Genomic DNA, 19,090 nt, shown 5'->3' with positions numbered 1-19,090 from the left:
ATGAAGTGCCAATAACCCGTATAACTTTGATATGCAAACTGGATGTCAGATTATGGTAATTTCATTTTGAATAGATTCTATACATATATGAATTTACTGTAGTTGTTTTGTCAGTTCTCTGAGCTTTGCGTTACTTACTTAACATCGATACTTATCCGACATGAAAAAAAAGTCGGACAACTGCTTTTAGTGACCATTTTACTCCAACATATTTAGCATTTTATTTGGTATAAATGCTAGAGGTCACGCATCAACATTTCTCTATGTAGCATACAGAAGGCCGAGATATTATGTATGGTGTTTACTAATCGCATTTGCAGAGTTAACAGAAAATGATACATAGGCCCCAGAGTTTTATAGGTCAGACTTCATTGTAAAATTTGACTATAGTATTTAACTGGAAATGAGCAAAGTAAGGAAGCACCACACTTTACCCTTAAAGGAAATTCGCATTTTCCAAGACTCTGGTTTTGGAATAGGAGGGAAACCAGCATGATTTAACTAGTTTTAGGCAATGACGAAATCTTTCCGGGTTATACACTAAAAGTAGCTTTTCCAGTTACTGCTCTGATGCAGTTTTCAAAGCGGGCACCTCTCTCTATAATATATTGACACCCCCACCCTTCACATACACTCACCCACCCCCACCTTCACAACCACCCCTTCTTCCCTACCTACCCATTACATACATCCACTCTCACCCTTCAGGGACAATCTGTAAGATACTCCAAGCACAGGCACAAATCCACAACATCCTCTAGCCCCTAGAGGCCATATATTGGGTAAAACTGGGTTATATTGGCTAGGCTTGTAACAGCCTTTAAGTCGTTAGCCTAGTCTACTGTGAACAAAGGGGAGTGAAAATGCGATATACATGTTAACAAAGGCAGAAAATACTTCAAGAAATAAACGCATAGAATGCAGTTACCGCATACAATGATTTATATACAAGGAATTTATGTATGCAAGCTGAGAGCACAACTGTATTATCCATCTCACCATGTATATACAAGAGCAAGCTGTAATGTCAGGTAAACCAAATTTATGCAAAGAAATAAAAGCAGCACCAATAAGAAATCACCTATGAGCATGTTAGACAAGCAAGTGCTGTATGGTTATGTAAATGCTACAAGCTAAAACATACAAGTGACCAAAGATAAGACAGAGGATGACATGTCAGGAGTCCAGTTTCACCATAACAGATTTGTAAACATGTCTGACAGTAATATCGGGCATGCTGACATGCCATTAAAGGGAATAGCATGCTCACATGCAATTACAGGAAACAGCAATTCAGCTGCAGTAACAATAAAAAGTGTTGTAATAGAAGAAGACCAACCACGTTTTCAGATGGCCTCACAGCATGCCATACAGTAAGAAACATTTATGGAATCACACATCTGCCATTAAGCTGTACAGTGTGACTGAAACAATTATATTAAACACGTCTGGAAGTAAACATGCATTACAGGCACAATTATCTTGTGAATAGTTACTGCATATGAGCAAGGTCTTGTGAATAGTTACTGCATATGGGCAAAGTCTTATGAATAGTTACTGCATATGAGCAATAGTTACTGCATATGGGCAAGGAATGTTCCAAGACAGATTTGCATCATGTCATTTTTGAACACATGCCTGAACAGATAACCCTTATCTGTCATGTAAGGAAGAACACCCTAAAAGGGTGTACAGCAGTATCATACCATACAAGGTATGTATGACCTACCTCTTCACCAGATTGTCCTCTACTTTCTGCACATGTGCCTGAACTATTGTAACCTGTTCTTTGACCTTTTGTGCAGTTAGAGCTACTTTAATTTCTGTTCTTATGTTCTCATTTCTTCATCTGTCCTAGTGTGCATCCTACCACTCATCTCAGGTACTTTATCACTTCCTGCTTCCTCAACTGCACTGCCTTTACTGCCCAGGTTTCTGTACTATACAGCAGTACTGGTCACACCACTGCTTTGTACACCTTATGGTTCAGCTTCTTTGGCATTCTTCTGTCATATTACATCTGACACACTGAGCCAGGTGACTGTATCCCCTCTGATTCTAGCTTTCACCTCCTCATTCAGATTTCCCTTCTCCTCAACCATCCCTCTCAAGATACTTGAAGCTGTTAACCTCTTCCATTATCTTTCCATCTCAGTGCGGAGCTTCTGAACTCCATTTGCTGCCATTACAGCTTTCTTATCTGTACTCCATTTAATCCCATGAGCCTTCAGTTTTGAATTCCATTCCCCTACCCTTTACAGGCAAACTCAGACTCTGAGCAACAATGTTAGCAAGGAGTAGAATATGAACAATCTGATTTATTCACAATACCAGAAAGGAACCACACTTCCTGTCCACACAACACTGAGCATTATAACATGCATCCTTCTTTGACAAGGAAGCAGTTTCCATCATGTAGGACGCACACAGTCCAGGAGTGAACACACAGTAGGTATGCTATAAAAGCCAATACTATTATGTTCCACAGGAGCACTCAAAGCATGACATGCCCTGAATAAACATTTCACTGCCGTGCAATCACAACCAGTGATGGTATACTGTCAACACAAAAATGGATATGAATCACTAGATGCTTTACATAGAACACCACTATGAGTACGTTCATATAAAGTTGGCAGAACAGCAAGAGATGCAGCTGTGACATCTGGATGAACTACAAGCATCACAGTGGAAGTCTTACAACTAGTAAGGCTCCACCTATTTAACATATTACATCAGATATATGATCACAGATGAAAGGGACTGGGGAGGACTCACCAACTGAACACAAAATGTAACTGTGGTAAATGTCTTTCATGGATTACAGTACAAGGCACAATGCTAACAGGCACTGAATGTGGATGCCGAAGCTGAACAGAAGCTTGACAGGATGAGTGCATCAAAGTACAAATGTCAGTACAACTGTGACATGTGGTTATGTGAAGCCATCACATGTTATTTCTGCAATAGAAACGTGAACCTGTAACTGCTGTAGTACAGACAGCATGTTGTCCCATTCCCTTGTGCCTGAGGAAAACACTTCCTACATGTTACGTAAGGTACATATGATCAAATGTCATTACTCTGACTAAAAGCATTGCTATGTGACAAATTGTCCTAGCTTTTAAAAAGAGAATCCACATCTGTGTACAATGCAAATGTGTTCAACTATGTCAGTGACATGTACAGTCATAACACTGACATAACTTATTTGAAATACATCCATTACCACTCGGACTAACTACCCAAGATCACAACCCAAACATCCCTGCCTGAATAGCAAGCACCACACAACCATGTTGTGGTACAACTGAGACAGTGCAGAGTTAATTGATGACATCATCACTGTATTAGCTGGACGTTTATGCTAAAAAGTGTCCAAAGTGCACAATAACTGTACAGCTACACATCATATGTCTTTGCAGACAAGTACACACAGTAGGGTGAAAGACCCTCACAGCTAGAATTCATCATCCTACAGATGTAGTTACTTATGCATCAAGCACACTATCAATGTCATGCAACACAACAGAATGCACACTCCAAATGTGACATACTACAGGTATGTTAGCAGGATATATTCCTTGTGTGGACAAAAAAGTTAATTTCCCTGGTAATGCTAGGACTTGAGTCACAGTGCCACTGGAATTCAATCTCATAATTAGAAGCACACACTTAGGTCATAAGGTGGCTAACAGTATCAACAGTAATTGTCGCTACTGAAGCAGTGATGGAATCTAACCACCTAACTATCCACTTACCATCTATACAGCACATTATCAGCAGCCAGCATGACTGCAATTGAGACATACAGCATCTACAAAGGGATGACATCAGCAGTGCATTGCCAAGGAGATTCATCATTTTTACAGCCAATCAGGGCTTGTAAAAGTTGGTGCTACAAGTACGTGTAAAACAAATCAGGACTCCATTGGCAGTCATTCTTGAAGTTAAGCACTGTTGCATCTGAACATCCTACCCATCTAGTTACAAATTATAGAGAATTGTGCAAGACATGCAAGCACCACGAGAGAGGTCAGACATTCAAACTGATTCAGTTCACTTGCAAAAGTAAGACCTCAGTGTGTTGAGCCAGAGGTGCGGCAGACAATATAATGTAACTGTGTGCTCTTACTGATGCCACAAAACACTAGCCATTTGAAGAATGGTAATGTTCTTCCCCCACCCCTCTAAACAAATGCTTAAATCCATTTTCCTTCTAAAAACATTACACAGCTATTTTTTTTTCAACCCATAACACTTATCTGAGGCATTAGTTTACAAATTTGTAGACATTGCATTTTTAGGCAAGACTAAGTTTTCTTCAAGTAACACATATAAAAACTGTAATCATTACAGTACAAAGTATGCATAGCTATACCATTGTATTGCAAAGTTGTGGATGTAAAAGGTGGGCTTAGGAGGTGGTAGTCATCCATCATCTTAAAGCATTAAGGACTACAGTTCGAGTGTATATTCAAACTGTAAACATCCTCACATGTCTTCCATGGTGAGTAATGACCCTCCTACCTAGTTACACAATCTAGACAGAGGGCTGTACTAGTTGCACGCACCACAGCAGAGGTCTGTCTATAAAGAGGAGATTGTCAGCATGACTTCAGTGTGTGTCATACATGATGTTTCTATAAAACACTGGGATAAGGGAGCTGTGAGAATAACTAAATTATTATTTTCGGCAGAAGTACACTGTTACACACCTTCCATGTTGAGCATCAAATCTCCTAGGTTACACAATCTAGAAAGCACTCTATTAGTCATACTGGGATAATGGAGCTAATTATTATTTTCAGCAGAAGTGCACTGTTACACATCTTCCATGTTGAGCTTCAAAAATTTCCTAGGTTACACAATCTAGAAAGCACTGTATTAGTCACAAGTGCCATAGGAATAGACAGAAAATACCTATGTGAAATTGAACATTGGAATATTTGTAAAAAGCAATGCTTGGAACAGATGTTATGCATCACAGGTTGTATGGTGCTTGGAAGAAATGTTACTGTGCATCACAGGTTGTGCAACGGAAAATGTAACACCACTACAATTGTCAAATGTAAGGACAGATTTCTATAATGAAATGTTGGCACTGTCCTTGCTTCACACCGTTACTCTAAGGGAATGGGTAATCCACTGGTGAGCAACAGTCAAACATTGCTGTGATGACTGCATGCTATACTTGCACTATGTGCATTGGCAAGACAAACATGCAAGTTGTACACAGGACAGTGCGCTGCAGAATGAAAGTGATGTATGGATTCTGTGAGAATGGGTTAACCAAGCTGGTAATAGTTCAAGTGTAAACACTGTACATCAGACAACTACTTATGAATTCAGTCATTATCTTTTTATCAAATGTAATACAGACAAAACTTGTGCAACAGAAAATATAATTATTGATTTTGTTTTGTCCTTGCACTCTGCCATCAGCAGTGCACATTAGTTTTTTTGTGTTCAAAGTGTTAGCACATGTGTCATCATATCTTGCAGTTGTTGAACTGACACTGGTAAATAGCAATACTCTGTGTTGCTCTGTGCCACCTTGTGCACAAAGATCTTTACTAGACAGGCTTTACAGTACTTAACAGGTAGGTTAGAGTAGCAGCAGGATAATTATGTATCAAGTACAGGTTTAGCCAACATTTACAGCTATAGTAGTCAGATAAATCATGAAACATGTCATCCATACGATGCCGAACATTTCCAGCATGTCCAGAAAAACATGTATACCAGAGTATTTAAACACAGCATGTAGAAAGTCAGTTGTAATAGTTAATATCTGATGGCAGATTTCAGCAAACATCAATGTACGTATTCATCTTTATTACCCTACTGACCACTGTAATCCGTACATCTAACTCTTCCATATTACATTAAACTGAATAAATGCAGCTTGGCACAACAGCACAAAATGAGACTAATACGGACAAAGGCAATCAAATCCAAATACACTGCCATGAGCAGTGTACTTTCATTTATCCTTTTTGCCCAACTTCAGACATTGTGCAAATGCGGTGGTAAGGAAAAATAATTATACAGAAGGAACATACATCAGCAGGGTGACATGGATGCAGGGACAAAGTAAATTATCACAGAAGGATAATGGGAGCTGACAGCAATATGTAGCTAAAAGGTGGGTGCACCACAAAACACTAACACAGCTAATGGCTGTATTAGAACCCTTGAAATTATTCAAGGGGGGTTTTACACATTTGAGCATTAGCTCATCGCTCCACAAAGGAATCACTACTTTAGTGTTGTATTAATGCTGTGTAGGGGTCACAATATTAATACACAACAGTACTGAAGCACACAGACAACTTAGCAAAGGAGAGGTGAACAGAGTTAGAGACAGATGCAGACAGAAATAGCAATAATGTTTTATGGGACATGTAGGAACATCTGTATGGCTTTTAGTATCGCTTATGAAATCTTCATTAATCTGTCATGCTTTGTGCAATAAACAGATTGCTATAGGTACAAACAAGGGGCTGGAGTGTGCAATAAACATGAATAACTAACTAGGAAAAAGGCTGGCTTACTAGGTTTCCCTGTTGGGGATAAGTACATGTCTTACATAGAAGTAATACACTGACATGCAGCTGTAATCAAACCCTATGCCAAACCATCAGGCTACAAACAGGGTAATTCTATAAACATGTCACATAGAAACTCCTAATTTAATACATCCAGCAGCCCAATAACTGTAACTGTATCAGTGTAATGGCTTTACTACATTTCCATAGCACAGCTGATTTAAGCACCTTTGGACTACAGTAACCAGACCACTGAAGATGGAATGGGAAGCTTCAGCTTTTACAAAGTTAAACAGCATTCACTGTCATTCAGTATTACTGTGCTATGCCAGACTCCATGAAAATGCTGAGGACATAAAATAAAAGCCTTTCCATAGGCCATTTCTGGCTGTGTGTGTTAATTTTTTGACCAGATTAAAAAAAAAGTGTAAAAAAGGGGGTAGATAGGACAATGATGAAAATGGGGTTGGCAAGCAGAGGGTAGCACACAGGGGAACAGGAATTTGCAGGCGGGTCACTGGACAGCATTGTGGCTATTACCTTCTTCACAAGCAGAGGGTAGCACACAGGGGAACAGGAATTTGCAGGAGGATCCCTGGACAGCATTGTGGCTATTACCTTCTTCACAAGCAGAGGGTAGCACACAGGGGAACAGGAATTTGCAGGAGGATCCCTGGACAGCATTGTGGCTATTACCTTCTTCACAAGCAGGGGGTAGCACACAGGGGAAACAGGAATTTGCAGGCGGGTCACTGGACAGCATTGTGGCTATTACCTTCTTCACAAGCAGAGGGTAGCACACAGGGGGAACAGGAATTTGCAGGCGGATCCCTGGACAGCATTGTGGCTATTACCTTCTTCACAAGCAGAGGGTAGCACACAGGGGAACAGGAATTTGCAGGAGGATCCCTGGACAGCATTGTGGCTATTACCTTCTTCACAAGCAGAGGGTAGCACACAGGGGAACAGGAATTTGCAGGCGGGTCACTGGACATCATTGTGGCTATTACCTTCTTCACAAGCAGAGGGTAGCACACAGGGGGAACAGGAATTTGCAGGCGGGTCACTGGACAGCATTGTGGCTATTACCTTCTTCACAAGCAGAGGGTAGCACACAGGGGAAACAGGAATTTGCAGGCGGATCCCTGGACAGCATTGTGGCTATTACCTTCTTCACAAGCAGAGGGTAGCACACAGGGGAACAGGAATTTGCAGGAGGATCCCTGGACAGCATTGTGGCTATTACCTTCTTCACAAGCAGAGGGTAGCACACAGGGGAACAGGAATTTGCAGGCGGGTCACTGGACATCATTGTGGCTATTACCTTCTTCACAAGCAGAGGGTAGCACACAGGGGAAACAGGAATTTGCAGGAGGATCCCTGGACAGCATTGTGGCTATTACCTTCTTCACAAGCAGAGGGTAGCACACAGGGGGAACAGGAATTTGCAGGCGGGTCAATGGACAGCATTGTGGCTATTACCTTCTTCACAAGCAGAGGGTAGCACACAGGGGGAACAGGAATTTGCAGGCGGATCCCTGGACAGCATTGTGGCTATTACCTTCTTCACAAGCAGAGGGTAGCACACAGGGGAACAGGAATTTGCAGGAGGATCCCTGGACAGCATTGTGGCTATTACCTTCTTCACAAGCAGAGGGTAGCACACAGGGGAACAGGAATTTGCAGGCGGGTCACTGGACAGCATTGTGGCTATTACCTTCTTCACAAGCAGAGGGTAGCACACAGGGGAACAGGAATTTGCAGGAGGATCCCTGGACAGCATTGTGGCTATTACCTTCTTCACAAGCAGAGGGTAGCACACAGGGGAAACAGGAATTTGCAGGCGGATCCCTGGACAGCATTGTGGCTATTACCTTCTTCACAAGCAGAGGGTAGCACACAGGGGAACAGGAATTTGCAGGAGGATCCCTGGACAGCATTGTGGCTATTACCTTCTTCACAAGCAGAGGGTAGCACACAGGGGAACAGGAATTTGCAGGCGGGTCACTGGACAGCATTGTGGCTATTACCTTCTTCACAAGCAGAGGGTAGCACACAGGGGAACAGGAATTTGCAGGAGGATCCCTGGACAGCATTGTGGCTATTACCTTCTTCACAAGCAGGGGGTAGCACACAGGGGAAACAGGAATTTGCAGGCGGGTCACTGGACATCATTGTGGCTATTACCTTCTTCACAAGCAGAGGGTAGCACACAGGGGAACAGGAATTTGCAGGCGGGTCACTGGACAGCATTGTGGCTATTACCTTCTTCACAAGCAGAGGGTAGCACACAGGGGAAACAGGAATTTGCAGGAGGATCCCTGGACAGCATTGTGGCTATTACCTTCTTCACAAGCAGAGGGTAGCACACAGGGGGAACAGGAATTTGCAGGCGGATCCCTGGACAGCATTGTGGCTATTACCTTCTTCACAAGCAGAGGGTAGCACACAGGGGAACAGGAATTTGCAGGCGGGTCACTGGACATCATTGTGGCTATTACCTTCTTCACAAGCAGAGGGTAGCACACAGGGGAAACAGGAATTTGCAGGAGGATCCCTGGACAGCATTGTGGCTATTACCTTCTTCACAAGCAGAGGGTAGCACACAGGGGGAACAGGAATTTGCAGGCGGTCAATGGACAGCATTGTGGCTATTACCTTCTTCACAAGCAGAGGGTAGCACACAGGGGGAACAGGAATTTGCAGGCGGATCCCTGGACAGCATTGTGGCTATTACCTTCTTCACAAGCAGAGGCTAGCACACAGGCAACAGCAATTTGCAGGAGGATCCCTGGACAGCATTGTGGCTATTACCTTCTTCACAAGCAGAGGGTAGCACACAGGGGAACAGGAATTTGCAGGCGGGTCACTGGACAGCATTGTGGCTATTACCTTCTTCACAAGCAGAGGGTAGCACACAGGAACAGGAATTTGCAGGAGGATCCTGGACAGCATTGTGGCTATTACCTTCTTCACAAGCAGAGGGTAGCACACAGGGGAAACAGGAATTTGCAGGCGGATCCCTGGACAGCATTGTGGCTATTACCTTCTTCACAAGCAGAGGGTAGCACACAGGGGAACAGGAATTTGCAGGAGGATCCCTGGACAGCATTGTGGCTATTACCTTCTTCACAAGCAGAGGGTAGCACACAGGGGAACAGGAATTTGCAGGCGGGTCACTGGACATCATTGTGGCTATTACCTTCTTCACAAGCAGAGGGTAGCACACAGGGGGAACAGGAATTTGCAGGCGGGTCACTGGACATCATTGTGGCTATTACCTTCTTCACAAGCAGAGGGTAGCACACAGGGGGAACAGGAATTTGCAGGCGGGTCACTGGACAGCATTGTGGCTATTACCTTCTTCACAAGCAGAGGGTAGCACACAGGGGAACAGGAATTTGCAGGAGGATCCCTGGACAGCATTGTGGCTATTACCTTCTTCACAAGCAGAGGGTAGCACACAGGGGAAACAGGAATTTGCAGGCGGGTCACTGGACAGCATTGTGGCTATTACCTTCTTCACAAGCAGAGGGTAGCACACAGGGGAACAGGAATTTGCAGGCGGGTCACTGGACATCATTGTGGCTATTACCTTCTTCACAAGCAGAGGGTAGCACACAGGGGGAACAGGAATTTGCAGGCGGGTCACTGGACAGCATTGTGGCTATTACCTTCTTCACAAGCAGAGGGTAGCACACAGGGGAAACAGGAATTTGCAGGCGGGTCACTGACAGCATTGTGGCTATTACCTTCTTCACAAGCAGAGGGTAGCACACAGGGAAACAGGAATTTGCAGGAGGATCCTGGACAGCATTGTGGCTATTACCTTCTTCACAAGCAGAGGGTAGCACACAGGGGAACAGGAATTTGCAGGCGGGTCACTGGACAGCATTGTGGCTATTACCTTCTTCACAAGCAGAGGGTAGCACACAGGGGAACAGCAATTTGCAGGAGGATCCCTGGACAGCATTGTGGCTATTACCTTCTTCACAAGCAGAGGGTAGCACACAGGGGAAACAGGAATTTGCAGGCGGGTCACTGGACAGCATTGTGGCTATTACCTTCTTCACAAGCAGGGGGTAGCACACAGGGGAACAGGAATTTGCAGGCGGGTCACTGGACAGCATTGTGGCTATTACCTTCTTCACAAGCAGAGGGTAGCACACAGGGGAAACAGGAATTTGCAGGCGGGTCACTGGACAGCATTGTGTCTATTACCTTCTTCACAAGCAGAGGGTAGCACACAGGAACAGGAATTTGCAGGAGGATCCCTGGACAGCATTGTGGCTATTACCTTCTTCACAAGCAGAGGGTAGCACACAGGGGAACAGGAATTTGCAGGAGGATCCCTGGACAGCATTGTGGCTATTACCTTCTTCACAAGCAGAGGGTAGCACACAGGGGAAACAGGAATTTGCAGGCGGGTCACTGGACAGCATTGTGGCTATTACCTTCTTCACAAGCAGAGGGTAGCACACAGGGGAACAGGAATTTGCAGGCGGGTCACTGGACAGCATTGTGGCTATTACCTTCTTCACAAGCAGAGGGTAGCACACAGGGGAAACAGGAATTTGCAGGCGGATCCCTGGACAGCATTGTGGCTATTACCTTCTTCACAAGCAGAGGGTAGCACACAGGGGAACAGGAATTTGCAGGAGGATCCCTGGACAGCATTGTGGCTATTACCTTCTTCACAAGCAGAGGGTAGCACACAGGGGAACAGGAATTTGCAGGAGGATCCCTGGACAGCATTGTGGCTATTACCTTCTTCACAAGCAGAGGGTAGCACACAGGGGAACAGGAATTTGCAGGAGGATCCCTGGACAGCATTGTGGCTATTACCTTCTTCACAAGCAGAGGGTAGCACACAGGGGAACAGGAATTTGCAGGAGGATCCCTGGACAGCATTGTGGCTATTACCTTCTTCACAAGCAGAGGGTAGCACACAGGGGAACAGGAATTTGCAGGAGGATCCCTGGACAGCATTGTGGCTATTACCTTCTTCACAATATCAATGTACAATTGTACACAATTTCATGACTTTGCACAGTCACCACACTCGTGATGGGTGACAGAATAATGTATGGTTAGTTGGGCCAAATCAATTGTCAGGATGACACACAGCTGAAGTGGAAAGCTATGTACGAAGCAGAATTTTTGTTGGTAAGGGTGCTTAGGAATGAGAGGGTGAGGTAGGATAGGAAGCATCTGCAAACATATGAGATAAACAAGATGGTGAGAGACAAAAGGTTGGGGGACACCATGATTACAGATAGGTAGGGTACATCGGAGGCACACCCACAACCAGCTTGAGCAGTGAGAATCTAGTTCTCACCCTCAGAGCTGTCATCACTGTCTCCTGCAACAGCTCCCTGGGTCAGTGCTGAAAGAGGCAGTCTTCACAATGCACTGCAGGACCTTTTTAACCCTGCCATACATAACCAATTACTGTAACTTACTATTGCACACTTTTGCAACATTCACACATGATGGAAATGTGAGTCATTAAAAAAATTCCCTGCTCTGATACAAGAGCTGCCTTTGTTTCACCAAGACTGACTAATTTTTAATTTGGAATGTACAATTCCAATTACCATAATTGGATTCTTCCTGACAGACTGCTGTTAAGATCTCAATTAAGAATTGCCACTTCTGTTTACTGAACCCACACATGGTAAAGCTGGTATTCTAATTGCCTAATGCAAGACATCATGAGTTATCGGGGAAAGCATGCATGCCTAAGATAAAGGGTGAGGTATGCCTGGTTGAGATGCTAGTGCTTGAGGGAATTAAAACATTTATGGCTTGAAGTCTTACATGAAGCATACTTACCGTGTGTCTCTTTGAGGTGAGTTAGCTTTCCCCTGGTGCACTCAACAGTCTGCAGCCATCTCCTCTGCAGCTGTACAGTACAAAAGAAATATACAACAAAGCATAATGAGCAACTGCAGCGGGTGGCTAGATAATTACTGCCATATCACAGACCAGTTATGGATCAGTATACTTAACTGGAGGGTGCTCCTAGTCCTATTTTCAGCCTGTCATTGGCTTATGGAGGCCCTGGTTGTGCTTTTTAAGGTTACTATAGTGGTGACAGTCCCCATGCTTGGAATGCCAGTTGCAGTGGAGACAGTCTTGGCTAAGTTATTCCAAGCCTCAGCCTTATACTGAGACCTGGTTTAAACCCCCCCCCCCCCCCCCCCACACACACACACACACACACACAGCAGAATACAGCTGTATGCTTCCCAAGGACTGCTATCCTGGACACCAACAGCCCACCTTTGTGCAATAATTTAGCACCATTCTCTCCTTTCTCCAGCCATGTCTGCAAAAATCAAGCTAACAAAATATCTCTGAAATGGTGCTTATTTCAGATCTTGCATGTTATTGATACTATAAATGGATGCACAGCATTGCCACCTGCATTTGTGCAATTGGAAGCAGATGGACCCCCCCTGGCTGACACTGGCACTACTTACAGCTCATAGCAGTAAAGACGTGAAACATAGCATTCAGCTGTGCCATGTGTGATGCTCCACCCATTATCACAGGTTCCAGTGTTCAACGATGCACTGTTGAATGGCATGGCCCTTAGGGTTTCACTTTGTTTGGTGAAAGGTGTCAAGTTCTGACACAGTCATGCTAGGGCTTACCCAGTGTTACTACTGTAACAGCTGAGAAAATTACAGCTTAATGTATTAACTGACATTGCCACAGGAGAACTACCTTTCTAGCATGGAGATTTGATATATAGTAATTTTTGAATGAATGGAAATACAACACACATACAGGTCTCTCTGAAGTGAATTCTTATGAAAAAGGAATTCTGTAAGTAAATATAGTTCACATGGATGTGCTGAATACAGATCAGTTTATGTTACATACATACTTCACAAGACACATGTCCTAAACACATAATCGGGATATGTCACAAGTCATGATTATAACAAAAGTATTGTTTCCATCATATATGAACAAATTAATTTGAAATGAAATATATTTGTTGTCATGTCTAGGAAACTGGACCTACAATGTCTGAGGAATGCGACCTAATCATATATGCTAAACACCAATGTTTCATTATGCAAGGCTTACAGATACATTGCTTGCAAGAAACTGGTCAGACCAGCTTCTTGAAAGCAATATTAAACCTGATTAATTTTCTTTAGTGTTACAGTCCTATTCATAAAGAACTGAGAAATTGTTTTGAGTAACTTGTAGCAGGATTTGAAGCCTTAATAAGTTGTATTATTTATCTGAAGTCACTCTCCTTACACCTTGTACCTTAGATCGTTGGGTGGAATTTCTCCTGAGTAGTGTCCAGAGTGCTGAGAAAAGCACACCATTGCTAGGTGTGTTTAAGCTACCCAAGGCAGCCTAAACTAAAATTTTCGCTTTCTTCCTTAGTAAACCCTGTTTGAGTGCTTTCAAGGGGAGAAGCAATGGAAGAGACATTAGAAGAGGGACAAGTTACAGAAAAAAAAAAAGAAATGCAATGCATGGGTATATGTACCAATGACCAGATCAAGAAGTGCAGTCAAATGAGAAATTATTTCCTCTCATCTCTTTGCAATATCAGGCATGTACTCTGTAGAACACATTATAGGTTCATAGATTAGTACTAAGCTAACTGCCCTTGCGAGCCATTTTAAGCCTAGCCAATTGTCCCTTGTGAGACTCAAACCCTGCACTTTATGTTTGCAAGACAAACACCTTAATCATTAGGCCACACGCCCAACCCCATCAGATTTGTTAAATAATGTGAAAGTGGACAGGCTAATAATCACATGTTGTTGGTAACAGTAACAGTGCTATGAACCATGCATTAGAAATCCTTTAATCTAGAAGCTCATTGCATTTAGACCTTGTGCCATAGAGAAAGTTATATGTAGTCTGTATTTTCATCTAAGTATTATCCAGAGTGCTGCTGGATGCTCGGTGCTACCTGGCTGGTTTGCACTACCTATAGCCTAAAGTAATTTTTTCAAGTTTACCTTAAGCCATGAAAGTGCCTTTAACACTGCAAATGATGCACGGACAATTTATTTATTTATTTATTATTTATTTAATTTATTTAAGTTTGTTGACCGGGAGTGTCCGACTGGATGTGGGTCCATTTTCAGCGGAGGCCAGGGGAGAAAAGCTCCACAGTAAAATAAACAGACAGTAGTTACATTGGATTACATAGCGATTAACAATTTAACATAGAAATTACTTACAACATATTTACAGATGAAGAACATAGTACATCAGTAGACAACTAGAATCTTTATCTGTGAAGTACATAACAGGCATTAACAAATGTAACAATGAGAAGTTCCTGCTGTATAATAAGTACTAGGCTTATGAGCATCTGAGCTTGCTATCATCAAGGTAGTTAGTGGAGGTGAAAGAAAGGTAGTAGTTGGATGGGGTGGATGATATTCGAGTGGGAATTGCAAGGGCATAGCCAGCATGTTTTTAGGTGCGCTTTTAATAAAGTTTTGAAGTTGGTGCATGATGGTACGGAGGTAATTGTGGGTGGGAGTGAGTTCCATAATTTGGCTATGGCGCAAGAGAATAGTGCTTCACCAGCAGAGTTATTGGCTTTAGTGATCTGCAAGTGATTTTTGTTGCTGGATCTTAGTGGTCTGGTGGTGCGATAGGGTTGGAGTAGATTCTGGAGGGATGGGACATTTAGTGGATGGTTTACTAGTTTGTGGACGAGTGAGAGTTGATACCACTGAAGGAGGTGAGGGAGTTCAAGCCAGCCCAGTTCAGCAAGTGAGAGACAGTGGTGACTACGGTAGGATGCCCTGTGGCTTAATTTGGTGATTTTGTTGTAGCAGGTCTCTAGCTTGTTTAGATCACATTGCCTTAGGTTGGTATATACTGGAGAGGCATAAAGTAGGGTGGAGATAAGGTGGGAATTTGCTATTGAAATCTTTGCTGCTTTGGTGAGAAATTGTTTATTTCTGTATAATGCTCCTAGTTTTTGTGGACTTTTATGGTCATGGATATGTGAATGTCAAATTTTAGTTTATTGTCTATTTCCACTCCTAGCAATTTGGTGTGTTCAGTTGGGTATATAGTGGTGTTGTCTTTTGCTGTGATGTTAAAGTGAGAGTTGTTTTGAGTATGTTTGGTGGGTTGGAAGATGAGTAGTTTAGTTTTGTTTGGGTTGAGTATTAATTGGGCATCGGATAACCATGTTTCAACAGAGGAAAAGGCTTCCTGTGTGACTTTTTGCAGTTTGGGTAGGGACTGGTCTGAGCAGATGATGGTTGAGTCATCTGCGTATTGGATGAGTGTGCCATGTTTGGTGGCAGAGGCTAGATTATTGGTTTAAACAGAGAAAAGTAGGGGTCCAAGGATGGATCCTTGGGGAACCCCTATGGAGACAGGTAGTTGGGGAGATATGTCATTCTGCCATACAACAGATTGTTGGCGGTCAGACAGGTAACTCTGAAACCAGTTGGCGACTGATTGTGAGAAGGATAGGTTATTGAGGACAGAGATAAGTTGTTTGTGTGGGACCATGTCAAATGCTTTAGATATTTCTAGGAAAGTAGCAGAGGAGAGACAGCCGTTGTTTTTATGCTGAAGGATAGTGTTAGTAAAGGAGAGTAAGGCAGTGGTGGTGCTATGGTTTGGTCGGAAACCATGCTGAGTACTGGAAAGGAGGTTGTTAGTAAGGAGGTAGTGTGAGACCTAAGAGTGTATGCATCTCTCTAGTATTTTGGAGAGTGGAGAGAGAATAGCTAATTAATTATTGTATTTAGTAAACGTTTAAGCAAATTTATGATGTTGCAACAGGGACATGTATGGATTTGACCCCTCAAACAAGGGTATTGAAAATCATTTCACTCCATTTCCCAGAGTTGTCACAAAGACATATTAGAAAGGTGATGAATAGTTTAATTGTACATTGTATCAAGTCACATTGAAAGTGTAAAAGGAAAACATTATGAAAGCTGTCCACTCACATTTGACAGTGAATGTCTGGATGATTGAGATACTGAAACAGTTAGCATAGGCACACTCAAGATATTAAACAAAGACGGCAAACACTGCAGGTATAACCCTTTCTGTCTGGTGCATCCTTTCATAATTATACTTTCACAACAGTAAGTCTTCTTGCCATATGGTATCTCTAAGAAGTATTTAATATCAGCATAATTTCCTACTAAGGGCTGTGGTTATGAAAACCAGTATTTTGAACATCAGGACTCACAAGATCCTGAATCAGTCAAATGTACTTTCAGACTTTATGTTTTCTCCCCGAGACACCATAAGTAGGTGCATATCAAAGGGAGCAAAACAGAAAGCAGATTTTTCCTGCAGTCAGGGTAATAAAACACCTGAAAACCATTAACAGAGAAGGCTCATCCTTGCACTGCTAGGGCAGTGTGCATGTGATATGTAGTCCTTCTACCATGTTTGCATTCCCTACACACTGTACATTTTAGTATTCAGGGATGCTAATGATTTCACACCTCATTTGCATACTTACATGGCTGACTCTACACTATATATTAGTTAATCATGTAGCCAATATTCTAGTGTCATACTGGGAGACTATTTTGAAACACAAAGCTCGATACTGTTAGTAATGCAAGACTTTGGGAGATTTATTTTCTACAGTGCTGTATTGTCAAGGCAAGCTGACATTTCTTAATGAATTCTTTTAGTTTAACATTAAAAGCTTCTCTACGAGAAAATTATTTTATTTTTGTATGTCATGCCTGCACACTTATTGCAAATGAATATATTTTATATAGAGTGCAAGGGGTCAGTCTGACACAGAGGTTGTGACTCCCACATCCCCTGCCCACGTTTTTGACACAGTCCGTATGCCTATGCATACCAAGGGCACAGACCCTAGATATAGGACAGTATGAGGTTGACATTTGATCTGGCTAGTATGGTTATTGTAGTTGCCTCTCCCAATAGCCATTGTGAGGACATTGTGCCACACAGAAGGGTTGGTAGAGATGCTCAGAGGTGGCACTCTGTCCATTCTCATCTTGAAGCTAGTGTGTTATTAGGTGCCACCAGACGTGTGTAGGGTCATAGTGGAGGCACAGGCATGTTCCATGCAGGCCTCCAAAGAGATAGTACAACTACATAAGGTCATGCATTCTGATGTGACTCCTCAAACTGTGTGGGCAACTCCTTAGAATGAATGACACACTGGATTGAGCAGTTTCGGTTGAGGGAGGCTGAGGATCCATGTGACCCAAAACCACTTTATCTTTTGGTGTGGCCATGCAAAATTCTGCTCCTACAGTGTCCACACCCAGATGTGGTATGTCATGGAGTCATGGTTCTGGACACAGTCTTGATGACAGCTTGTCCAGCAGACATAGCTCACATTCAGGTAGCACCCTGACATCTAGCCAGAGTCATGGAAGTAGCAACTCATGGGAGAGGTGGTTCCAAAGGTTGGGGCAACAACACTGAACTCAGTATCTACCATGCACGGCTCACTTCTGTCAGAGATGTCAGGAAGTAGTATAGTGCTAGCACAGTGCTTGTATGCATTTGCGTGAACACACACTGATAAAAATAATTCACTTGCCCATACCACTTTATACACATGCAATCTAAAGAGAACTGTTGACCACTATACATCTGTTGCTAGCCCTGAACACTATACTCTTCAGAGATGCAAATGTTTCTTGCACACACTTCTTTGGTGTCAGCCTTGTCCTCCCCTAACCATGTGCAAATGGTGATTGTGACCTGCCCTTTGCACACGTCTTTGTGACTTAGGGTTACATACAAGTCTGCAGACAGCTGATGCTTGTTTATTCCCAAGACAAGATTCATCAATATGTACTGCACAGCTAAAGTTGTTGATTTTTATTGTTCTACTCATTTGTGAATGGATTACATCTATAATTATTGAACTGCAACATATTTCAGTTATTCTGGTCATTACAGAATTGGAAGCATTATGTACTTTGGTCTTGTTTCTTGGTATAGTGCAATTGAAATGCTTGATGGAATCTGCTGGTTCTAAAAATTAACTGTAAGTTGCAAACATCTTACAGAGGAGATATTACTGACATTACTGTACACCTCAGACAAAATGCTCTGCTTAAGACCATATAAATATTTCCATATCAGTAATCAGTTATACAACGTTTTTTTCTTTACAGGTTCCACACTTACATTGTCATTATTACAGGTAACAATTGTGTCTTTGGGGTAGTCCCTGTTTGGTACTATCAGAACACAGCCATGTTATGATTAAGTAAAGGTTGTGGAGTCAGACAGGTATCAGATTTCCTCGTGTATGTGTGTTGCGAGTTTAGGCTTTGACCTAGGTAGTGATTGCGTGTGCTATTCTTTCCTCTTAGCCAGAGCCAGGGCATACTGCACACACCTACGTCTGCCAGCACTATCTGCAGAGGATGGTTCTCCTTCAGATTCATCTGTACCTGCTGCTGGCCCTGCCTGTGGTTCTTGAAGTTGTGGTCTTGCTCCTTGCTCAACTTGTTGAAGCCACCCCCTCCCCCCTAGCAACATGGCACAGATAAAGTATTTTG

The sequence above is a fragment of the Protopterus annectens genome, chromosome 9.part0 (genome assembly GCF_019279795.1).
Source record: "Protopterus annectens isolate FY-2018-M chromosome 9.part0, PAN1.0, whole genome shotgun sequence".
Lineage (NCBI taxonomy): Eukaryota > Metazoa > Chordata > Ceratodontiformes > Protopteridae > Protopterus > Protopterus annectens.
The sequence above is the reverse complement of the archived record's forward strand: the minus strand, read 5'-3'. Positions refer to the sequence as shown.